This window comes from Eleutherodactylus coqui, chromosome 7 (genome assembly GCF_035609145.1).
Source record: "Eleutherodactylus coqui strain aEleCoq1 chromosome 7, aEleCoq1.hap1, whole genome shotgun sequence".
Taxonomy (NCBI): Eukaryota; Metazoa; Chordata; class Amphibia; order Anura; family Eleutherodactylidae; genus Eleutherodactylus; species Eleutherodactylus coqui.
Genome location: NC_089843.1, coordinates 216,679,487 through 216,705,580, shown reverse-complemented (window position 1 = coordinate 216,705,580; position 26,094 = coordinate 216,679,487). Strand labels below are relative to the sequence as shown.

Genomic DNA, 26,094 nt, shown 5'->3' with positions numbered 1-26,094 from the left:
CAATCCATACTGGGAAGCAGGTTGGAGACTGTGATAGAAAACAATTAGTGTAGTGACTTGGAGAAAACAATATTATTTATACGTTTTTATATACATATATATTTTATAAGATTTAGACTTTATTTAATCTAGTACAAGAGGTAGGGATTAGGGAAACATTGCCAGTTTTAGGCCCCATGTCCACGGGCAAATTTGAATTGCGGAATTCACACTGATCCGCAATTCAAGCCATCCATAGGAAAAAATGGGCGTCTGCAGCTTAATTAAAGCATGGAGATTTAATTTGCGGACCTTTTGGCCTGGCAACCAAATTTATTGCTAATAGTACATGTATGGGACCATTTGGGCTGGCAACTTTGCCAGCCTACAAGTTTGCATGATCTCGAGGCTCAGTTACATCAAATATGGACCAATATGGTGCAGGATACCACACTGAACCTGTATGCCTCCATGTCCGCCTGTATCACATCTTGTATCCAAGCTAGAGGTGGTACAACTGGGTACTAGAACCTCTATGCCCACCCATATCACATCTTGCATCCAAGCTAGAGGTGGTACAACAGGGTACTAGAGCCTCCATGCCCACCTGTATCACATCTTGTATCCAAGCTAGAGGTGGTACAACAGGGCACTAGAGCCTCCATATCCACCCGTATTACATCTTGTTTCAAAGCTAGAGGCAGTACAACAGGGTAGTATAGCCTCCATACCCACCCATATCACATCTTGTATCCAAGCTAGAGGTGGTACAACAGGGTACTAGAGCCTCCATGCCCCCCTTATTACATGTTGTATCCAAGCTAGAGGCAGTAACACAGGGTACTAGATCCTCCATTACCACCCATATCACATCTTGTATCTAAGCTAGAGGTGGCCCAACAGGGTACCAAAGCCTCCATGCCTGTCCGTATTACATCTTGTATCCAAGCTAGAGGTGGTACAAAAAGGTACTAGAGCCTCCATGCCTTCCTGTATCACATCTTGTATCCAAACTAGAGGTGGCCCAACAGGATACTAAAGCCTCCATGCGCTCCCAAATCACATCTTGTATCCAAGCTAGAGGCAGAACTACAGGGTACTAGAGCCTCCATACCCACCCATATCACATCTTGTATCTAAGCTACAGACAGTACAACAGGGTACTAGAGCCTCCATACCCACCCATATCACATCTTGTATCTAAGCTACAGACAGTACAACAGGGTACTATAGTCTGTATGCCTGCCCTTATCACATCTTGTATCCAAGCTAGAGGCAGCACTAAAGGGTACTAGAGCCTCCATGCCCACCTGTATCACATCTTGTATCCAAGCTAGAGGTGGTACAACAGGGTACTAGAGCCTCCATATCCACCCGTATTACATCTTGTTTCAAAGCTAGAGGCAGTACAACAGGGTACTAGAGCCTCCATACCCACCCATATCACATCTTGTATCTAAGCTACAGATGGTACAACAGGGTACTATAGTCTCCATACCCACCCATATCACATCTTGTATCTAAGCTACAGACGGTACAACAGGGTACTATAGTCTCTATGCCTGCCCTTATCACATCTTGTATCCAAGCTAGAGGCAGCACTAAAGGGTACTAGAGCCTCCATGACTGCCAGTATCACATCTTGTATCCAAGCTAGAGGTGGTACAACAGGATACTAGAGCCTCCATGTCCACCCGTATCACATCTTGTTTCAAAGCTAGAGGCGGTACAACAGGGTACTAGAGCCTCCATACCGCCTGTATCACATCTTATATCCAATCTAGAGGCAGTACAACAGGGTACTAGAGCCTCCATGCCCACCCGTATCACATCTTGTGTACGATTTAGAGTCTGTACAACAGGGTACTAGAGCCCCCATGCTCCCCGTATCACATCTTGTATCCAAGCTAGAGGCAGTACAACAGGGTACTAGAGCCTCCATGCCTGCCTGTATCACATCTTGTATCCAAGCTAGAGGCAGTACAACAGGGTACTAGAGCCCCCATGCTCCCCGTATCACATCTTGTATCCAAGCTAGAAGTGGTACAACAGGGTACTAGAGCCTCCATGCCCACCCGTATCACATCTTGTATCCAAGCTAGAGGCAGCCCAACAGGGTACAAGAGCCTCCATGTCCACCTGTATCACATCTTGTGTACGATTTAGAGTCTGTACAACAGGGTACTAGAGCCCCCATGCTCCCCGTATCACATCTTGTATCCAAGCTAGAGGCAGTACAACAGGGTACTAGAGCCTCCATGTCCACCTGTATCACATCTTGTATCCAAGCTAGAGGCAGTACAACAGGGTACTAGAGCCTCCATGCCCGCCTGTATCACATCTTGTATCCAAGCTAGAGGCAGTACAACAGGGTACTAGAGCCTCCATGCCTGCCTGTATCACATCTTGTATCCAAGCTAGAGGTGGTACAACAGGGTACTAGACCCTCCCTACAAGGGGTCAGTTTTCAGTAATAAATTCTCCTTTTGCTCTGATATTGTAATCCCTTACTTATATCAACGTTACAATCACACAGAGGAGGTTTCATTGGATTCCAACAACTCCTTCTAAGAGCCTGATTCTTTTTGATAATCAGTGTATTAGGCAGCAAGAGAACAAGCTAGTACTTGAAGTTAATGTTTTGTAAGCAGAAAAAATGGCCAACCCTTAGGATTTGAGCTACTTTGATAAAGGTCAATCGTGATGACTATTCAGAGCATCTCCAAAAAAGCAGGACTTGTTGGGTGTTTGTGGAATGCAGTGGTTTGTATCTACCAAAAGTGTCCAAGGAAGAACAACTAGGAAACCAGCAAGTATCATGGGGTGTTCCGGGCTCATTGATAAAGATTGGCCTATCTGGTCTGATCTGACAGAAGGGCCACTGTAGGACAAATTGCTGTATGCAATCAAACATAAGTGATTTACAACCTGGTCTAATATATAGCATTATACAACCTGTTACAGCACTAGCGGATCACAGCACAGACCAACCCATGCGATCAAATGATCTAAACAGAATGACCCAGACTTTGAAGCTAGCGTTCATATGTATAGATTCAACAATAATGTATTATTTAATAGTTAAACCATAAAATAAAGATGACCTCCAGCCAAAGTCATCATGAATGATCTTATTCTGTGAGAAAACATCGACTTAAAATCAAGAATACATTTTTTACCCGTCAGGAGGACTACCATGTTTCCCCGAAAATAAGACACCCCTGAAAATAAGACACCCCCTGAAATTTGCAGAAGTCCCAAATATAAGGCACCCCCCCCCCAATAGTAAGGCATAGTAAAGTGTGCAGGCAAGTCAAGAGGCCTATCCCCTGCTGCCATCCCCGTTGTCTCCTCCCTCCAGATGTATAGGTAGATCTGCAGACAGTCTGCTGTTATCCTGTCCCTGCTGCGCTGTACGAGTGTGCTGTTGTGAGCTGCCCTTGCTGGCTGGAAAAGTCCATACTGTACATTCTGTTCCTGCTGTACATGTCTGCTGTGATGAGCTCCCCCTGTTGGCCGGAAGCTGCAATACCATCCCTGCTTACAAGTGGTATGGGAACTTCTGTCTGCAGCCAGGTACGTTACTTTACGGCCCTTATTTTTTTATGGCTCTGTGTGTGAGTCAGGCAACCTGTGTGTGATTCTTAAGGCTGGGTTCTCACAGAGCGTATTTCCAGCGGAAATCTTGCAGTTTGGCCACAGCGATAAACAGCGAGATTTCCGCCGGGAAAGCGCTGCTTCAAAACCCACGGCACTCAGCCGCTTGTTTTGAAGCGACCTGGCTGCACGCTTTTCCGTTTCGGTGGCCGGTGTATCCGCACCACAACACGGGCTTCTCCCAGCTTTGCCATGACAGATTTGCTGTCCCATGTGGACGAGATTTCTGAGAAAATTCGTCCACAAAGCTGGCCAATTGAGGGATTAGCGGCCACAGACGGATTTGCTGCGGCGAAATAAGATACCCCCTGAAAATAAGACGTAGCGCATATTTGGGAGCAAAAATTAATATAAGACGCGTCTTATTTTCGGGGAAACAGGGTATTTTGTAATTCAGTAATTACGGTTCCCTAGGGACTACCCTGAGTAGTCAAAAAAAAAACCCTGCTTCATGCGCTAATACACTCCATCGCAGCAGGCGCATTAGCGCATGCGCCCATGTGTTTTTGCCCTTACAAGTGTGATATTGGTCTTTTTCAGACTGTTATTGCACTCGGCCGTGTAAATACAGCCTTAGATGTGGGCATGCGCTACTACACTAGCTGCTACAGAGCGTATTAGCGCATGAACCTGTTAGAGGTAGTTTTTTTTTACAGATCGAACTTTGCGCTATTGCATGCAAGTGAAATAAAAAGCAGAAAGACAGGCCCTGCCCTATGTTTTCTCACATGTAGAAAAACTATGTGCGAGAATGATGGGGAAGGCCTAACTTTTCCTGAGCGCAATAATTAGGCGTATATCACGCTAGTGAAAGCGAAAACATTAAAATTAATAGTTTTGTTTCGTTACGTTTTTCGGGCTTGATTTTCACCTCTGGAAAATGTTAAGAAAACACGGCTGTCTGAAGAAGCCCTTACAGAAAGTTCCACAAATCCACATTAATAGACCAGATATCCTTACTTAAAAGTGTCTGACCTACAAAAAAAATGGTGTTTATAATTAAGTCCAGTCAATAATTCTAAACATTTTTTGTATTTACACTTATTAAAAGTTTCTATCCTCAAATGTTCCAGGACCAATGTTAGAGTAGCGCCATCTGCTGTTTCTGTTCTATGTCCATCTTAGTAAAATGTTCCATGTTGGTCGCACATGCTCAGTCTGGCCTCTCTCTCTGTTCCACTGGGTAAGTCGATGGGGTCTGTTCAGTTCCATCATAAGACGGAGCCGTTCGGCCAAGAGATTCCCCTCTCCTGCTCCCCGGAGCAGGAAAATGGAACCCCGAAGGCAGATGCAAAACACCTTTAGGCCATATGCGCACGAGCGTCAGTGCCACGCCGATGTTAGCCATGCAATAAAATCGCGAACATTTCTGCCAAAAATAAGATGATCGAAGAATAGCCACGACCAAGTCGCGGCTATTATTTGCCATTTTTCCGGTCATTCACACGGCGGGTTGCAGGAAAAACACGCTGCAGCCCCGAAATCCAACGGACAGCAGAACTACTTCTAAATGCCTCAACTAGAGGCCCCTGCCAGTGTTTAGCAGTGCTAGCCGCTGCTAAACTCCTGGCGACTCCCATAGAAGTCTATGGAGCTGGCGGCTCCCATAGAAGTCTATGGAGCCTTTTGTGTTATTCGGTCCAAAGATAGGGCAAGACCTATATTTTTCGGCAGCGTGTCATTTCGGTCGCTGAAATCGCACGGCTTAATTAAAGGGATGTCCCAGCATCTTCTCACACTCTGCCAGGGGCGTAACTATAGGGGATGCAGGGGATGTGGTTGCACCCGGGCCCAGGAGCCTTGGGGGGCCCATAAGGCCTCTCTTCTCCATATAGGGAGCCCAGTACTATGAATAAAGCATTATAATTGGCGGCCCTGTTACAGGTTTTGCATTGGGGCCCAGAAGCTTCAAGTTACGCCTCTGTGCAGCATGGTTTAGGTATGGGTACGGGAACAGATACAGATAGAAGTGGGGCTCCTGCTCACCTTTTGCATCAGGGCCCCTGAGCCTTTAGTTACGCCCCTGCACTCTGCCTATGGGTAGCTTCCATCTTCGCCTTGAATTTCCCGGATGAGATATTACCAAGTAATGGCTGAATGGATTCTTAACCACTCTACAATAGAGAACATATTAAGGACTAGTTGACTCGGGATTTTATGATCTCAAGGGGGAAATTCCCAGTTGACATCTTAGTAATGGAGAAGAACGATCATTTAATAGACATTCATTTCTTTGACAATCAGATGAGCGATTCCACCCAGTGAAGTGCGTGTGGCCCAGTTATTATGTAGATTTTGCTGAATAATGTACTATTTTTAGTGGATTTGATGAGATTCAAAGAATCAGCAACATTAAGTCAGCCAAAGGAAATTGATGCTGAATCATCCGTTGCTTTACTTACTTTTCCAGTTCAAACGAGTATTTCTTTTATGTCACGGAGATAAGAGCAATGGGGTTTGCACTTGGAGCAATTGACTGATCTCCGGTCCACAATACTACTAATCCCCATCTCTACCTTTACATGTGGGATCGCTGCTGTAATACGGAAAGGTAATAAATATGGATTAGCCAATAGCTCAACTTCAGCCTACAAAGAGAATAGAAATAACAATGGTGCCGCTTTAGGCTCATTACGGCGCATATTAAGATCCACCTGCCAGCTTGTCTGAAATACATGGTAAGGAATACTTTGGCTTGTTTTCGTTCCACGGCAATAATGGCCCTTTAACTTGTACAGAGGATATATTCGTGCCTAGAGAATACATTTATGAAGACTGTTTATGGCTTCGCAGCCATTAAATGTCATTTTATAGGGAACAGGCACTGCAGCACCATTTTTTGCAGTATGAGCACAACCGAAGCCGAGTGCTACCTTGCTACATTCAAATAAGACTTTGTCTGTGCTCTTCTCACTGTTACATAGTCAGTGGAATTTAGTCTGTTAATAACAGACTGATAAATAGGGGGTGGACAAAAATATGGAAACACCTACGAAAAGCATGCCTTAAATTACATGGGATTATAAATCATATTTCAATAAGACATGTAGAGACTAGAGATGAGCGAGCATACTCTATAAGGGAAACTACTCGAGCGAGTAGTGCCTTATTCGAGTACCTGCCTGCCTGATTCGGGAGCCGGCAGGGGGCGGGGAGCGGCGGGGGAGAGCGGGGAGGAACGGAGGGGAGATCTCTCTCTCCCTCTCTCCCCCCTGCTCCCCCCTGATCACCGCCGCAACTCACCTGTCACCCGCGCCGGCAGCCAAATCTTTAGAGACGAGCGGGCAGGTACTCGAATAAGGCACTACCCGCTCGAGTAGTTTGCCTTATCGAGTACGCTCGCTCATCTCTAGTAGAGACCAATTTTAAGTGGAGGTGATATAAAACAGATGCTACTGGGCAGAAGTGACCATCTACCCGAGCAACAAGGTTCCACTGGTCAGGCGTTTGAGTCACTCAGCTGCTGTTACCAACTGGCTTACAAAAACCACCCAGAGCAGGGCAAGAGGTGAAGTCAACACAAATTTGGCAGGAAAGCTGTCAGCCAAGCAGGAGTCAAAAGGGCAGCTTAGTGCTAATCATTAAAATCCTAAGCATTTCGTATGGTGTTTCCCTATTTTTGTCCACCCCCTGTAACGCTTATGGTATGAGGGCAGCTTCAGAGAAAAGTATGCGCAAATACACTTACCTCAGCGGAACATATTTGTGCAGTGAGCGCAATTGCTTTGCACATGTGCTTGCATAGTACTGTACTTTTTGCGCCTGTTCACATGCGTGTGCGACACAACCCTGTCCTGATTTAGCCTAATGAGGTCCAGATATGTTCTGTTTTCTCATGGAATTGTGCATGTTTTTGTGTTTTGCATTTGTGCACCTCCCATAGACTTTTATGGGGCCCTTGGCGCGTAAATATGCAGGAAACTAGAGCTTGTCCTATTAATGAGAATGAACCCACTGACATCATTGGATTCTATTTTCTGCGTATTGTGCGCGTATATTCTTGAATGCGCAAAAACGGGCACAAATACGTCCATGTGAAGTCTTAGGGCTTCACATGGATGTATCTGTGTGCAACATTTGTCCGCACAATACACAGAGGATAGAATCTATTGATTTCAATGGGCTCGTTATCATTTCCGGATTTTGTGTGCGAAAAAGAATAGGACCTGATCTATCTTTCTGCACATTTGCGCACCAAGGTTCTCATAGACGTCTATGGGGGGGGGTGCAGATGTGCACTCAATATGTGCACAAATACTCAATATGCATGAAAAAAGGAAGACATCTGGACCTCATTAGGCTAAATAGCCTTTTGTATCATGGTGGGGACGTGTCGCAGGCCCTGTGTGCACAGAAAGTACAGTGCTCTGCGCAGACACGCACACAAGTATAACTCATCAACCTTGTTCACGGTGCAAATACGTTGCACTGTAGCGCGCACAATTGCGCAAACGTGCGTCGGAAGCGGCCCTTAGGCCGAGGAACCTGCTATTATCTCAGGCCAATACTATGTATGCTTATCATTCCTTTTTTTTTCCCATAAAGCAGTAGGACATGTGAATATATGAAAGCTTGTAAAATATAATTTTAGGGGTAAGTGGCATCTTCCTTGCCTTTCAGCAGGCTCTATGCCCCCATTTCCCAGCTTGCAAGCTTTCTGTAAATGTTCAGAAATCTCATCAGTCACTCCAGAAAAATAGTCTAGAGCAGGGATAGTGAACCTTTTAGAGACCGAGTACCCAAAAACGTCAGGGGGCGGGGCTTATCACGACATATGATTTTTACCTCCGTCGTTCTTAAAAGGACAGGGCCGCTTCAAAATAGACAGCGTTCAGATTTTGACTGCTTTTGCATGCAGAAATGCTGTGGAGTTTGCCACAGAAATTTCCGTGGAGGACATTCTGCAGCATTTCCGCCTCATGTAAACATATCCCAGCAGTGATAGTGATCCCCCAGAGTGCCCCCAGCTGTAATAGTGATCCCCCAGAGTGCCCCCAGCTGTAATAGTGACCCCCCCCACCACTCCAGTGCAGCCCCAGTGATAATAGTGACCTCCCACAGCAGCGTCAGCACTAATACTGACCCCCCATAGTGGCTTCAGGGGCATTAGTGACCCCCCAGAGCGGCTTCAGCGGTATTAGTGACCCGCCAGAGCAGCTTCAGTGGTTATAGTGATCCCCAAGGGCAGTTTCAGCGGTAATAGTGACCCCCCACAGTGGCCTTAGTAGTAATAGTGACATTCCACAGCGGCCACAGAAGTAATAGTGACATCCCCCTCAAGACACATTTACTTACCCCATCCTCCTCTGCTCGGCGCTGCTGTTGGTGCTGATCCTGGGTGCACACTATGACATCAGTGTGCTGCCGGACACCTCCTCCCCTGCTCTCGCTGAACCAAGTAGGAGACGTCAGGGGATGGGGGAGGAGGATCCTGGCTGCACACTGACATCACAGTGTGCGCCGGGATCAGCGCCGCTAGGCACGCTGCTGAGTGAATGCCAGCAGGGAAGCCGCTACTCCTGCCGGTTTCCACTAACGTGATGAGCACCTGATGGCGGCGCGTGCCAGCAGGGAGGGCTCTGCGTGCCGCCTCTGGCATGGGTGTCTTAGATTTGCCACCAGTGGTCTAGAGCAATGCAGTAAAAGACATGCAGGAGAAGATGGGAGGGGGATGCAGCTGCAGTTTCTCTCTCCATGTATCTATGAGACTGCCTGCTGTAAGAAAGGTGAGAAAGCCAAAGTGGGTAGACGGAAGCAGGAGTATTACATCATGATGGGTCCGCTCGCTCAGCAGGCATGGACATTTTCAGGAGGTAGACGCAGAGTAGTTTAGGTGATAAAATGTGGAGCACCCATAAGGGTATTAGCCAATGCCTAACAAGGGCAAAGTGGTGCTGATAGGAATTTATTATTATAATATATTCTTGAAGGGGCTGCCATATCATAGTAACACCACCTGTGAGCGGGCTCAGGCAGAGAAGTGGCAAATGAGGTGTAACACTGATAAATGTAAGCTTCTGCACATGGGCAGAGGAAATACATGTCACCATTACACACTAAATGGGAAACCACTGGGGGACACTGACATGGAGAAGGACTTGGGGGCTTGTTTAAGTTAACTGTAAGCTTAACTGGAGCAACCAGTGTCAGGCAGCTGCTGCCAAGGAAGGTAGGATTTTGGGGTCCATCAGAAGAGGTCTAGGGCTACATGATGACAACGTTGTTCTTCCTCTTTACAAGTCACTGGTCAGACCACACATGGAATATTGTGAACAGTTTTGGGCACCGGTACTCAAGAAGGACATATCAGAGCTTGAGTGGGTACAAAGGCGGGCAACTAAAGTAATAAATGGAATGGGAGGGCTACAATACCCAGAGAGATCATCGAAATTGGGGTTCTTTAGTTAAGAAAAAAAGACGGCTGAGGGGCGACCTAATAACTATATATAAATATATCAGGGGACAATACAGAGATCTCTCCCATCATCTATTATACCCAGGACTGTAACAAAGGGGCCACTCTATGTCTAGCGGTTTCTTCACCAACATAGAAGGGGATTCTTTACTGTAAGGGCAGTGAGACTGTGGAACTCTCTGCCTGAGGACATTGTGATGGTGAATACCATAAAAGAGTTTAAGAGGAGTCTGGACACCTTTCTTATGAGTCACAATATTACACGTCACTGATTACTCCGAAGGGTCTTTGATCCAGGGGTTATTCTGAATGTCAGACTTGGTATCGGGAAGAAATTTTTTTTCCCCTTAAATGAGGAAAATTGGCTTCTACCTCATTAAGGTTTTTTGCCTTTCTCTGGGTAAACATTGGGGGGTAATAGGCTGAACTGGATTGACAAGTGTCCTTTTGCAGCCTGACATACTATGTTACTATCTGCATTGCATCGCAGAAAAATGGATCAAATCTATTCAAAAATCAGGGAAAATGGCCATATTTACTGATACAAAAGGTACAAGGCAGAAATTCCCATCAGCATGCAGAAAAAGAAAATGCTACATGAGGGAGGGGCACAGGTGTAAGATACTAATGAACAACCACTCACACGTTGACCAATTCATGAGTGGGGGGCGCTTGATATTAAACTTACTCCTAGATAAGCCTTGTATAGGGTGCCAACTCTTGAACCACCTGTTTACCTCTCTATTCTCCTACTGCCTTTCTAGTGTGGTATGTGGGACAGGTAGTATTTCAGAAAATACTACTTTGGAGGTCCTTGCCCCAAGCTTGCATCCTAGTTCCCTGAAATCATTATTAAGGACCTTCCACCTACCTCTAAATTTGACATTGGTGCCAATGTGTGCCATGACCGCTGGATCTTCACAAGCCCCTCCCAGTAATCTGTCAACCCAATCTGTGATGTGTCGAACTGCAGTGCCAGGAAGACAACACACCATTCGATGATCCCGGTCTTTGTGTCAAATTGCCCTGTCTGTCCTCCTAATAACTAAATCTCCCACTACCAGGTCCTGTCTAGCCTGCCCTGCGCTCCTATTCCCATTTTTGCTGAAGCAGACATCCCCCTTGGGGTCAGAGGGCATGTTGTGCTGCAGCAGTGCTAATCCCCCTCATCTGCCAACTTTAAAAACTTGTTTGGGTGTGTCAGTTCAGGACTAGCCTCCCTGGATCTCTTCCCTGTACCCCTCCTTCTAACGGTCACCCTGCTAGCTGCCTGATCATTCTGCCCTCCCGAATTACCATCCATCCCCTTATCTGCCCCAGCGAGTACCTGCTCAGTGAGCAGGAAACTCCTTTCTAAGTTGCCAATGGATCTCAGTGTTGTAAGCTGCACATTTAGGGCTTAAATAGACGAATGTTTGCACAAATATGTTTGCACATCTATGGGCTCCGTCACACGGCGTATGCGTGACTACACTCACCGCTACAAGGTTTTTTTTCCAACTGCACGCTAGTGGGTGCTAGTATGGATAAAAGAAGCAGGAAGATGGGTCCGGCTCTATCTTTTCTCGCTCATACTATTAACGGGTGAGAATACCGCTAATGAAAACGAAACCATTGAAACCAATGGTTTTATTTCCTCCCGTTATGCCGCTGTGATTATCACGGCCGCACAATGGGGTAAAATCACACCCATCTGTTTTAAGCCATAAATGGGGATCATACGGATAGATTACATAAAAGTAATATATGCAAGAGTGCAAATACATAAGCAGTAAATTAATACAAGTGATTCTTCCAAAGTGACTCAGATGTATGACTGAGGCGATCACCCCAATCACCCGCCATAGGCCTGTCAGGCCAGATGATGTTCTTCCTCTGTGTGGTAGCATCTTGTAGAGCTACATGAATCCTGCTCTTGCTGGCTCTGTCTTCTCCCCTCTGATGTCCCGAGGCACCATTATCAGCCCTTTGTTGCCCCCAGAACACTATCATTGAGTTTTGCTACTGCATTTATATCATGAGTTTGGTTCTGTGACTGTATTTGCTACGAACTTTGTTCTAGTATTGTATATATGTACTGAGGTTGGTTCATGCTTTGTTTTTGTTATGTTTGGTTCCAGTGCTTATTTATGTTTTGAGCTTGGTTGTGGTATGGCATGAGGTTGGTTTGTGCTATATGATAATGAGTTTGGTTCTGGTACTATATTTATGTTGTGTGCTTGGTATTGTATTGTATCTATGTACTGAGGTTGGTTCTGGTGCTGTATTTATATCCTGACATCTCCATCTCTGTGCGTGGCACCACCATAACTCCCAGACAACACGCCCGCTGCCTTGGGGTCATATTCAACTCCAATCTCTCCTTTACTCTCTATATCCAATCTCTGGCCCGAACATGTTAGCTGCACCTCAAGAACATTGCTAGAATATGCCCCTTTCTCACCCTGAATACACTAAAAACGCTCACTGTTGCCCTCATCCACTCTCGGCTTGATTCTTGCAACTGGCAGCTAATCGGCCTCCCCCACGCACGACTCTCCCCTCCCCAATCCATCCTGAATGCGGCAGCCAGGCTCATCTTACTGTCCAGCCGCTACTCGGATGCCTCTGCCCTGTGCCGGTCACTGCATGGGCTGCCTGTCAGATACAGACTACAATTTAACCTCACCACCCTCATCCACAAAGCGCTCCACAGCACCGCCCAACCCTATATTGCCTCCCTCATTTCAATCAACCACCCAGTCCGGGCTCTCCGCTCTGCTAATAAAATCAGACTGTGCGCCCCTTTAATTCGAAGCTCTCATTCCCTCCTCCAAAACTTCTTCAGAACAGCACCTGTTCTCTGGAATGCATTACCCCAAATTATCTCGGCAACCCCCGACACACAAAGCTTCAGGTGTGCTCTAAAAATGCATCTAAACCCAACCCCTCTGTACTCCGCCTGATAACATGCTCCCTGACCTACTGACTGCAATCTCTGCTAGCTACCATCAACTGCCCTTGCAGTCTGTTAAAAATGCATCGCGGCAAAATCGTAATTTACCGCGAAATTGCGATTTTGCGAGATGCAATTTTAACATTAACAAGTCCCATAGATCCCTAAAAAAAACGCAGTAAAAAAGAACTGTAGTGGGTAGTCACCCTTGAAATATTTGAAGCAGCCCCTCCTTGCAGACGGTGCTGGTTATACTTCCTGTATACTGATAAGGTCTGGTGCGCAGTGACTCCATCCTGTCTGCTGGTCTTGTTTGGTTGTGTGTCATTTCGAGCTTTGTAGTTCCATATCTGTTTGTATCTACCTTCCCTGTGTTCTGTTCTTTGGGTTTGTGTTGAGCTCCGTGTTTAAGGCCTCATGCTCACAGCCGCACCAGACTCCGCCAGCGAAATATCGCAGTGGAGTCCGATATGGTTCCCCCCAAAGACCCCATACTCATCTCTCCGGATCTGCCGCGCAAGTCCCGTCTGGCGAGCTGGTGCGCATGCGCAGTGCAGTGCATGACGCGCTGGCGGTGGGCGGTGATGCCTAATCACGCGATACTTCCGCTGTGCTCACAGCAGAGGTATTGAATGACAGACGGCTTACATTGACTACAATGGAAGCCGGCCGTGCGTTTTTCTGCGATTTCTTTCATGGTAGAATTCTGCAGCCTGAACATTAAAAGGCAGAAAGCTATTAGGTTCAATAGAACTTGATAGCTGCGGGATAATACCGCGGATTTCTGCCACCCTAAGTGCTCTGGTTCCTCTCTGACCTTGTCTTATACAAGCAGTGGGGTTGTTCTTTTTGGGAGAGGTGCTCTCCTTCAAGGTGGATGCAGTTAGGAAAGTTAGCATGCTCTGTTCCATTTTCTGTCTGGTCTTGCATCTAGCTAGATTTAACAACCCTGTATACACGTCTTCTAATCAGCCTCCCTATTGTTAGCCCTTCTTTAGTTGGCAGACCTACACAGACATGACAATGTTATGAGCTTGGTTCTGGTACAGTATGGCATGAGGTTGCTTTGTGCTGTATATTAGTAGTGAGTTTGGTTCTGGTACCATATTTATATTATGAGCTTGGTTCTGGTGTTGTATTTATGTTATGATCTTGGTTCCAGTGCTGTATTTATGTTATGAGCTTGGTTCTAGTGCTGTATTTATGTTATGAGCTTGGTTCCAGTGCTGTACTTATGTTATGAGCTTGGATCTGGTGCTGTATTTATGTTATGAACTTGGTTCTGGTGCTGTACTTATGTTATGAGCTTGGATCTGGTGCTGTATTTATGTTATGAACTTGGTTCTGGTGCTGTATTTATGTTATGAGCTCACTTCTGGTGCTGTATTTATGTTATGAGCTTGGATCTGTTGTTGTATTTATGTTATGAGCTTGGTTCCAGTGCTGTATTTATGTTATGAGCTTGGTTCTGGTGCTGTATTTATGTTATGAGCTTGGTTCCGGTGCTGTACTTATGTTATGAGCTTGGTTCTGTATTTATGCTATGAGCTTGGTTCTGGTGCTGTATTTATGTTATGAGCTTGGATCTGTTGTTGTATTTATGTTATGAGCTTGGTTCTGGTGCTGTATTTATGTTATGAGCTTGGTTCCAGTGCTGTATTTATGTTATGATCTTGGTTCTGGTGCTGTGTTTATGTTATGATTATAAGCTTGGTTGTGGTGCTGTATTTATTCACTGAGGTGTTCTGTCGTGGCTATGCTGCTGTCTTGCTGTTTTTTGCAAAAGCAAAATATAGGCAGACTGCTTATCAGTGCAATATATACATTTTATTTCTTATAATTGGGAGGGGGCGCCCAAACCCTTCAGTACAGGGCACCATCTAACCTAAGCCCGGAACTGCCTATAGACCACTGATTGTCCATCAAATATCTTCAATCCACAAAAAGTTTTAAAAAATCTTGTTTTACTGATCAGTGGGAGAAGGGGGGGGGGGGGGGGGGGTCCCAGCCTTGCGTGTATATGGTAAGAAAATTCCCTTATGGAAAATATCAGAGTCACAGACTTATTAATACATTTAATGGCCGCTTTTCACAAACATAGACTGAAAGTTGTAGATGTAGTAGGGCTAAGACTGTCATGTGACACGGAGGGTAACAGGACCGCATTGAACATGCTATAGACTTATAATGATACACAAAAAAGTTTGATTGCTTGAAGATGTCACTAATATGTGATAGCATTACATACCCATCAGTGTGACCGGTTACTGGGGTAAGATACAATATTAATGAAAATAAGCTCCACTGTCCTATTACTGTGAGATAGCGCTGCTAGGGGGTCTGCTATCCAAGTTGCTATGTAGTTCTCCTCTTAAAATGGTAAGATCAATACAGTAAAAGCAGAACATTTACCTTCTCCAAATATGATAGTGGAATCCCGCAGTTCATAAATTCTGCTCTCTTTCTTAAGCCCTAGGGCATTTCAAAGTAACGCTTAACAAATTCTATGTCATGCCAAGATTACCCTATCAAAATGATATATAACTGCTCCACACCATTATATCTGCCTGTTCCCTTCACTTCTTATTAACGCATCACAACAACTCTGCCGTGCATCCTCACCCAACAAAGGAAGCACATTTCTACCTGAATCGGCTATGCCAAAGAAACATTCGCAGCATCTTAATTACAGCTAAGTCTACTCTGCAGATTAGCAGGCAGAAATGAGATCTGCCACTTTAAGGATTCCAAGGCCATTAGGGATTCAGCATAGAAATCCAATTGTTCTTCCACTACTGTAACTAATTAGAAAGCAAGATCTCTCATTTGTGCATGCATGCCGCTTACTACAGCTCATATCTGATATCCCTGAACATCACTATATAGAAACTAAGCTCTACATCTTTTATCACATAGTCTTCTACAAGGCATCCTTCATATCGATCATCCCCTCCGCAACAGGTTAATTTCACCAACGCCAAAAAATGAGCCGACCCTAACTTACGTTTTCCCGTTCTCTTCTCGATCGATGATGGAGATATCAGAAGCAGCGCTCCAGAAGTCACACTGTCAAACAGCATGCAAATGTCTGAAGGGAACCTGTGCATTTAGAATTCTCTGTTCTCTATTTCCTCTTGCAGGCTCTCACAATCCAGCACTCCGAATGCAGCACTTTGCTAAGAGCCGCCGAGGTGCTGCGCGTCCTGTGCAGATTGTTTCAGGCAGATAGAGTGAAGGCATGGAGCTTTCATCTCCCTTCGTGATAAACTGTCTCAAGCACATGTGCCACGGAAAGGGCTCTCGTAGCCATGCCTAGTGTCAGAGGAGTCACAGAAAGCCAAGATGGAAAGTGGACATCTACAAAGCACTGGTGTGGCTATGCTCAGCATTTTAATAAATGGTACCCGGGAGTATGCAGGAAAAGTGGAATGACCTGTAAAGACTCTGCTCAAGCATAAGATATGAGGAAAAATGAACCATGGGAAAGTACAAAATGTATCAAAGGTTCATAAGGAAAGACACATAGGGAGACATTAGATAGATATTAGATAGAAGAGAACATCTCTATACATTAAGAAACAAATTACTAAAAATATGGCCGCTTTATTAAAGGGGTTGTCTCGCGAAATCAAGTTGGGGTATACACTTCTGTATGGCCATATTAATGCACTTTGTAATATACATCGTGCATTAAATATGAGCCATACAGAAGTTATTCACTTACCTGCTCCATTGCTGGCGTCCCCGTCGCCATGGTTCCGTGTAATTTCGGTGTCTTCTTGCTTTTTTAGACGCGCTTGCGCAGATGGGTCTTCTCCCTTCGGCTCGGAAGCATCAGCGTTTTGGCTCCGCCCCATTGTACATGTCATCGCGTAGCTCCGCCCTACGACGTGTGCCGGTTCCAGCCTCCTGATTGGCTGGAATCGGCACGTGACGGGGGCGGAGCTACGCGATGAAGCGTACAAGGGGGCAGAGCCAAAACGCAGATGCTGCAGAGCCGAGCCGAAGGGAGAAGACCCATCTGCGCAAGCGCGTCTAAAAAAGCAAGAAGACACCGAAATTAGATGGAACCATGGAGACGGGGACGCCAGCAACGGAGCAGGTAAGTGAATAACTTCTGTATGGCTCATAATTAATGCACGATGTATATTACAAAGTGCATTAATATGGCCATACAGAAGTGCTGAACCCCACTTGATTTCGCGAGACAACCCCTTTAAGCTTATGTTTTACATAGTATGTAAGGCTGAAAAAAGACATATGTCCATCTATATCAGCCTACTACTGCCCAATGATGATACAGAAGGCAAAGAAAATAAGAGGTAGAAGCCAATTTTTCCTTAAAACTTGAAGCCTGACAATTGGAGTAATCCCCAGATCACTGATTCTTCTGAAGTTATCAGTGATATAACATATAATATTGTATGTTCCACAGTCTCACTGCTCTTACAGTAAAGAACCCCTTTCTATGTTGTGTAGAAACCTTCTTTCCTCTAGATATGGAGGGCGCCGCTTGTTACAGTTCTGGGTATAAGTAGATGATGCGAGAGATTTCTATATTGTTCCCTGATATAGTTATTGGGTCGCCCCTCACCCGTCTTTTTTCTAAACTAAGTAACCCCAGTTTTGATAACCTCTCTGGGTATTGTAGTCCGCCCATTCCATTTATTACTTTAGTTGCCCACCTTTGTACCCGCTCAAGCTCTGATATGTCCTTCTTGAGTACCGGTGCCCAAAGCTGTCCACAATATTCCATGTGTGGTCTGACCAGTGACTTGTAAAGAGGAAGAACAATGTTCTTATCATGCGCCCCTAGACCTTTTTTGATGACCCCCATGATCCTATTTGCCTTGGTAGCAGCTACCTGACACTGGTTGCTCCAGTTAAACTTACAGGTAACTAAAACCCCCAAGTCCTTCTACATGTCAGTGTCCTCTAGTGTATTTCCCTGCCCATGTGCAGAACCTTACATTGATCAGTGTTAGGGCTCCTACCCCCTTGCGTCTTTATAACGCTGCGATATCGCTGCGTTTTTTTAATGCAAAAGTCTATGGGAGTTTCTAATGTTAAAAATGTATCGCAAGTTTGTGCTTTGCGATTTTTTTTTTCTGTGGGATGCGTTTTTTTTTAACATTAGAAAGTCCCATTGACGAAAAAAACGCCACTTTTTTGTCCCATTCCCCAACTTATCCTGATCTATTTACAACCACATTCTGTCCTCTTTTGTGTTTATTTATTTATATAGTTTTGTATCATCTGCAAATATTGATATTAAGGCCCCCTGTCCACGGGCAATGCGAAGTCCCACAGCAGATCTCCGCTGCAGGAGCCGCTGCCCGGGAGCAGGAGCCGCCGCCAATTCTCCGCCGGTCAGCCCTATCTGATAGATAGGCTGGCCGCTGAGAATTGGGGCAATTCGCAGCATGCTGCAAATTGCCCGCCGCGAGTGAAGAATCGCAATGATTCTCCGCTCGTGGACAGGTGCCGGCGCTTTCCATAGCAATGCTATGGAAAGTGTCCGCCAGCGTGATTCGCCGGCGGTTTACTGCTGGCAAAATCCCGTCTGTGGACAGGCACCCTTACTTCTACCCGGTCATTAATAAATATATGAAAAACAATAGGGCCCAATTCTGCCCCTGTGGTACCATTAATAGCCCCCCTCTGCTTTCTATCACTGACCATTTACTTACCCCCTTACACACCTTCTCCCCCAGACCAAGCATCTCATCTTATATACCAACCTTGTATGCAGCACAGTATCAAACCCTTGGAAAAGTCCAGATGCACAAGATCCAGTGACTCCCCGGTCCGGTCTAGAACTTACCTCCTTGTAGAAGTTGATCAGGTGTGACAGGAGCGATCTCTCACAAACCCATGCTGATACGGAGTTATACAGCCGTTTTCCTTGAGGTCCTCCAAGATGGCATCTCTTAGAAACCCCTCAAATATTTTACCCACAATAAGCCGATAGTCACTTGATTTTTAGATGAGCTAAAAACCAAGCAACTCGCTCGATGCCCTGTTGGTGGACGCATCCACACGGGACAACTATCACTGGAATTTGCTGTTTTCAGCCATTATTCAGGCGATAACCGCCCAGTATAAAGGTACCCTAATCCATCCTGTCATGATAATGAGATCACTGCTGCGTCTTCCCACTTGTCAGGCTCCGTGGTCAGTGTGAAAAATGCTGAATTTTAGGAATTTCTGATGACCCATTCCATTCAAATACTCAAGTCAGTTCATTTTTTCGCCTTAGAGGGCTTTGTCACAGTAAAACATTTTGTGCATACTTACCCATTCCTCCCCAGTCACTTTCCTTAACAGGCCTCCTCCTTCTCGATGGCTCCTAGATTCCGACAGATCATGTGACCATGCCAAACGCCGATTCTGCCACCTCTGCTGCAGGTGGCATACATTCACTGCCTTTTACTTCTAGCTAGGGCAGTGTATGTTATGTCACTAGTGACGTGATGTATATTCCCTGGCCAGAAATGTTGTATTCTTGGCAGATTGTCAAACACTGGGCATGCACAGAACCATAAAGCGAGTGCGCATGCGCAGAACCATAAAGCGAGTGCGCATGCGCTATCAGTCTGCATCTAGCGCTTGCACACACGGTTGTGCTGTGAACCTGCAGCACAGGGGGGGATGGAATGTAATACACAGCGGCCAGTAGAAGTGCAGCGTGACTTTGCCGTGAGCCAATTGAAAAATACATTTTCTTCTATTTCCTGTTCAGCAGACCCTGTGTATTATTATGATTGCGGCGCGTCCGTCCTGTCCGAGGGAGTCAAGTGGTCTTTTAAATAGGACATTTAAAAATGTTGTTATACTGGAATAACTCCCTTAAAAATATAGATATACAGCGGTACCTTGCGTTAAGAGTTTAATTTGTTCCATAACGGAGCTCTTAACCCAAAATACTCTTATGTCAAATCAATTTTCCCCATTGAATAAAATAGAAACCCCATTAATCCGTTCCGGACCTCCTCAAAAGATTAGTATGCCCCAATATTTTAAACAAAAATAAGCCCTAACTACACTACATGTAAAAAAGCAAACATCAATACTCACCATGACATCATTGGCATGACATCATTGAATGGCTGTGATTGGTTAATCCAGCGCCAGATTTCGTTGGCTGACACGGCACTGGATTAACCAATCAGAGCATTAGCTTGCTGGAGGTGGGGTATTCAAGCCCCGCTTCCAGGAAGAAATGCTCTGTGGGCGTGCAGGAGGATGCGTCAGCCTGCAGCAGCGCCGCAGCCCATCGGGAGGACCGGAACACCGGCGGTAGGTGAGTATTAGACCCCCCCGAATCAGTGTGAGATTCCCAGAGACAGCGGCGGCACTGGGGATGCACGGTGACATCACCTATCTCTAGTGGAATGTGGAAGCAGGCTCGTAACCTGAGTTTTTGCTCTCAAATCAAAGCAAAAATTTGGGAGAGAGTCTGCTTGCAAGTCAAGAAGTTCGCAAGCGGAGGCACTCACAAGCCAAGGTAAGTCTGTATATGTAACTCTATATGTGTATATATATATATATATATATATATATATATATATATATATATATATACAGGGGTAGGCAAAAATATGGAAACACCATATGAAATGCATGGAATTTTAATCATAAACTGCCTTTTTTGACCCCTGCTTGGCTAAGAGCTTTCATACCAAATTTGTGTTTACTTCACCTCTTGCCCTGCTCTGGGTGATTTTGGGAGCCAGCTGGTAACAGCAGCTGAGTGGCTCAAACCCCTGACCAATGAAACCTCATTGCTCATGCAGATGTTCACTTCTGCCTGTCAGCATCATGTTTTTACCACTTGTACTGTGTGTTTGTAGTTGGTGTTAGAACTTTAGACTCCCCAGGGGAAACACAGACTATACAGAGTGAGCGAGGGAGAAACACATGCATGGCTATAGGAGATTGTACAGTAGGTGGAACTATGCTGCACTGTGCAGACTATAGAAATCGACTGTAGTAGTACTGTGAGGGTGGAACTAGCTCTCCAGCGCTAGTACTCCAGGGAATTGACCCTGCTGGCCAAATGAAAGAAGTGCTGCAGATGTAAAAAGTAGAAAAACGGGGAGAAGTTGTGCATAGAAAATGTGCATCACAGCTTCTGCAGGGCAGGATAGTGGAAAATGTGAAGGGAAGGTTTTAACGAAAAAAACCCTTTAAATGGAAATGTAAGACCTCTACAGGTGCTTTATCAGGACTCTTCAGACTAACTTAGGTCATGCAACAGCGGGTGAGCTTAAGATGCGGCATTTATGGTCTACAGGTTAAGGTTTATGTTACAGAGCTGTCAGGAAGCATTGAAGCAAATCTTTTATCACCTTCCGTGCTGTACTGTATATTGTTCAGTCGGTGAACTCAAGTGGAAAGAGCGCAGCATCTGACTGGCATAGAGTCAGGGAGTCAGCAGCCACTATACAAGGCACTTAATGTCTGATGCCCACATCCCATACCAATGACTGCTTGGCTCCAGGGCTCAGTCTGCCCATCAAAGTATTTTACTGGCAAGAGCAGTTCTTGAAGAGTCTTTCTGCTGATGTGATTATCTATTTCAGATTCTACCTTGCTTTTTTGAGTGGCTTGACTTAAAGAGCCACTTTCATCATCTTTTGCACCCCTCTCTGAGGGCAGCACAATACGGGGCCCGCTGATTACAGTAATATGTCTGCTGTGTGCATCTGTGCAGTAGTTTTTGTGAAACTTGCTATTTTATCAGTAGCAGCAAATGCATAAAGGACTACTAAAAGTAGTCCTTAACAGTCAACTACACACACACCCCGCCCTCCGGCCAATGATTGGCAGCTCTCTGCTTATTACTGTGCATAGAGAGAGCTGCCAATTATTGGCCGAAGAGTGGGGTAGGTGTGGCTCATAAAAATGCAGGAGACTACTTCTGTGCCCGCCGGCTAATACTAATATGTCTCCAAAACTACTGCACATACGCGCAGAGCGGACATATCGCTGTAATCTGTGTGGCAGGCACTACATTATGGGGCTACAAAAAAATGGGGACATATTTCCTTTAAGAACTATTAAAGGAATGCTATTTGACAAAAGCACCTATGCGTATTTGAGTCTCCCAATGTGTCATCATTTCACAAAGAGCAGCCGGCTAACTTTTTATTTTCTCTTTCAAGTTGAAGAAATGGGTAATTTTTATTGTACACAATTAAAAGGCCATTAACTTATATGTGATACAACATATCTGTCTGTATTTTAACCCTTTCCAATCCACTGTCTGACCTCTGAACACATTATGATTTAAGGCTGTACAGCTCCGATGTTAGAAGACATCCATCAGGATTCTCTTACTGTATATGTTCAGCCTCTGTGCTGTTGGAGCCTATCCAACGTGTCACCTCATGCAGTACTGGCTTTAGCCAGCAGATAGCGCCGTTGTATAGCAGCAGAAAAAGAGTAAGCCCCCTAGGAAAACCAGGATACAAACTGGATTGGAAAGGGTTAAGGCCGATACAACCAAATGTAAAACATAGCTACACTCTCAAAAATGATCTTGTATTTCATGACTTGGTATAAGATTGTAGAAGCCTTGGGACTCACTCACACGGGCGTATTTTTCACACACGTAATGCGCGGTACTAAAAGCTCATTGAATTCTATCGGGCCACTCACACCTGCATTCTTTTCACGCACGTTAAGAAAACACAGCATGTCCTACTATGGTGCATATTATGCAGGTAATATGCAGTAATATAGGCTACGGGAATTTATCGTATGTAGTAAATATGCAGTTTACATGAGTAATAGCTATGTACTGTATATTATGCAGGTGACACGCTCCTGTGAGCCCTTACAGGAGTTGTGTGCTATTCAAAATTCAAGCAGGTGTGATCAGACACCCCCACGCCGCCCAAACGGGTAACTAAAGCCCAATTTAGATGGAATGAGTGTTGGGCAAGCGATGAATGACAGTCGTCCCTGCACATACACGCTCCCGTGCTGTTGCACGGGATCTAGTATCGCTGGCTCACAGCAGGGTGGCAGGAGGAGATTTCAGTTCTCGCTCCCACCCCCCGCCCCTCTTTATTCAGTTAACATAGTGGCAGTTCAATACTGAACAGCTGCTATTTACACTGCACTGTTATAGTTAAACTCATCGCTCATCGTTTATGCAGCGTGCATGTGCGGGGACACGTGTTGGGCATCATTTGCCCGACATTCATCATGTCTAACTGGGGCTTAAAGGGGTTGTCCCGCGAAACAAAGTTGGGGTATACACTTCTGTATGGCCATATTAATGCACTTTGTAATGTACATTGTGCATTAATTATGAGCCATACAGAAGTTATTCACTTACCTGTTCCGTTGCTGGCGTCCCCGTCTCCATGGTGCCGTCTAATTTTCAGCGTCTAATCGCCCGATTAGACGCGCTTGCGCAATCCGGTCTTCTCCGTGTTGAATGGGGCTGCTCGTGCTGGAGAGCTGCTCCTCATAGCTCCGCCCCGTCACGTGTGCCGATTCCAGCCAATCAGGAGGCTGGAATCGGCAATGGACCGCACAGAAGACCTGCGGTCCACCGAGGGTGAAGATCCCGGCGGCCATCTTCGCAAGGTAAGTAAGAAGTCACCGGAGCGCGGGGATTCGGGTAAGTACTATCCGGTTTTTTTTTTCAACACATGCATCGGGTTTGTCTCGCGCCGAACGGGGGGGCTATTGAAAAAAAAAAAAAACGTTTCGGCGCGGGACAACCCCTTTAAGAATGAGTGAACAGACTATTTGAGGTTAATGGGTTTTCTAAATCAGACAAGCTCTGGGAAACACAATGACGGACACCACCATTTTCTTCTTTTTAGTTGTAGCTGTGAGAATCAATTGCCTTAAACACATAAAAATGGGCTTATTGCTGGACAATTACATAATTACACTTTCATGTGTGTTAACTTTCACAATGTCTAGAATATACTTACCGGTAATTTGCAGCCATTTAATCACCTTACTAAATGTAATGTTAAAATGACATTCTTTTCTGTATTCTAGCCTAAATTACATTTTATATGCTAGAATTGATTCAATGTTAATTATAATATTTGTCATTTATGTATTCCTTAAATGTTAGTGTTATACATGTAACCACCTGTCATGTTGTTCACTTAAAGGAGTTGTCTGAGTTAATTACTCTTAATCTAAAGGTGTTGACCATGTGTTAAAACAACAGTAGAGACTATGCTCATCTCTCCAGACTCCCCACCGCCCCCCACCCCGCAGCTCCATTCTTCCTTTGCAACACATGGTTTACAAGCTGCAGCAGCCTGTGTACCTGATATGCTAGGCTGCAGGAGACGTGAGCCCACATTCTTGTTCTACCTATCACGAGTGCAGCCTGTGGAAACCTGTCCTAGGGTTGGAGCAGGGGCGTAACTATAGAGGGTGCAGGGGATGCGGTTGCACCCGGGCCCAGGAGCCTTAGGGGGCCCATAAGGCCTCTCTTCTCCATATAGGGAGCCCAGTACTATGAATAAAGCATTATAGTTGGGGTCTCTGTTACAGGTTTTGCATTGGGGCCCAGAAGCTTCAAGTTATGCCTCTGTGCGGCATGGTTTAGGTATGGGTACAGGTACAGATACAGATAGAGGGGGGGGGGGACAGCTCATCAGGGTTCCTGAGCCTTTAGTTACGCCCCTGGGTGGGAGAATGCATGAGCAGATTGGAAAAGAAATGGGCCGGCATATAGTCTAAGACTACACTGCTCTGAACAGTTCAACATTAGGCCCTACAGGTAGATACACCCTTCAGTTCCAGTTCAGTTTTATCACTGCACAGCACTCTCATCTTGCTATGTGGCCCTGTAGGTTTTAGTTACTCTTGTGGGTTCTTGAGATCTACCAGGTTGTCTTGAACAACATAATAACATCAGTAGGAAAAAGTTATAAACTGAAAGACACTCCTGTGATTGGATATCTATTAACCAATGACAGTGAGTGGTGCATAGCCTAGCTTATATAAGGAATTAAGGATGTGTGTGAGACCTAAACGTAGCCAATGCTTACTGTCCTGTTACCACATTGCTTGTTTTCCCTGTTGGGTTTTAACTGGCAAACTTTGTAGAAGCATGAGCGACTTTTGAAAAGGGATATTAATAGGAGTAACTTAGGAAAAGTTTCTTATGCTGTCTTTGTGGTTACCCTTGTCAGGGCAGTTGCTCTGATAAATGAGGACTTCATAGGGCAATTAAATAAGAATTTTTTTATATAATAGGGTGTAGATCGATGCCACTGCATGGATCCTTTTGGAATTCCCTAATACTAGACACATAGGACCATGTGTATTTAGAAAATGATCCTGTGTAGACACCAATTCCTGAATTTCCTTAATATCTAAATCGGTGGAATCCTAATTCAATATGCAACTTCAATATTCTGACTAATGTAGATATTTTATGATATTGAGGCCCCTTTAGTGTATAATGTCAGAGGCCATGACTGTCAAGCATGCGAGTGGTTCCATCACCCCAGGGTCATATAGGAGGTTAGGAGGGGTGGATTACAGCACTGTGGGGAATGAGGGATTAACTGGATCTTACATGTTTGTGCTACATTTATCATGTGTTTTAGATACTTTCGGATAATCCAAAAAAGGCGTGGCCTAAATTTGTCCCAAATACGGCACTGAATTCCTTGGAACTGCATCAAAATTTTGGGCAATTTTTGCACAAACTAAGCCAACTCGCTAGGGTTACTTTTCTCAGGGTGTTATATTACTTCTTTAGGGACACCATTTAAGGGACGTCTATCAATTGTACACAACAGATATATACACCTGAACTGCGGTTAACACATTCCCTTATTGTCCTTATTGAAGCTGCTTGTAATGTTGGCATTTAATTTTTTCCAAAAAAGTTATATTGAAAGGGGAATCACCCTGCCCTGATTTAAAATGGCTAATTATCGAAACGCAGAACTGATTATTGCCGGTATGCACTGCGTTTAGTGCATACCCCACGTGGGCAGATCTGTATGTTTGCACACCTCCCATAGACCTCTATGAGGCTCTTTGGTGTGCAAACATACAGGAGATAGGCCAGGCCTGCGAAAATAATGGGTGTAAAAAAAATAGAAGT

At 45.1% G+C, this 26,094-nt stretch overlaps 1 protein-coding gene across 1 annotated transcript in view; it reads right to left on the bottom strand.

The window, feature by feature from the left end:
• ARHGAP24 (Rho GTPase activating protein 24) overlaps positions 1–26,094 on the bottom strand; it is a 534,686-nt gene that overhangs the window by 483,782 nt on the left and 24,810 nt on the right. The gene's annotated exons all lie outside the window — the stretch shown is intronic.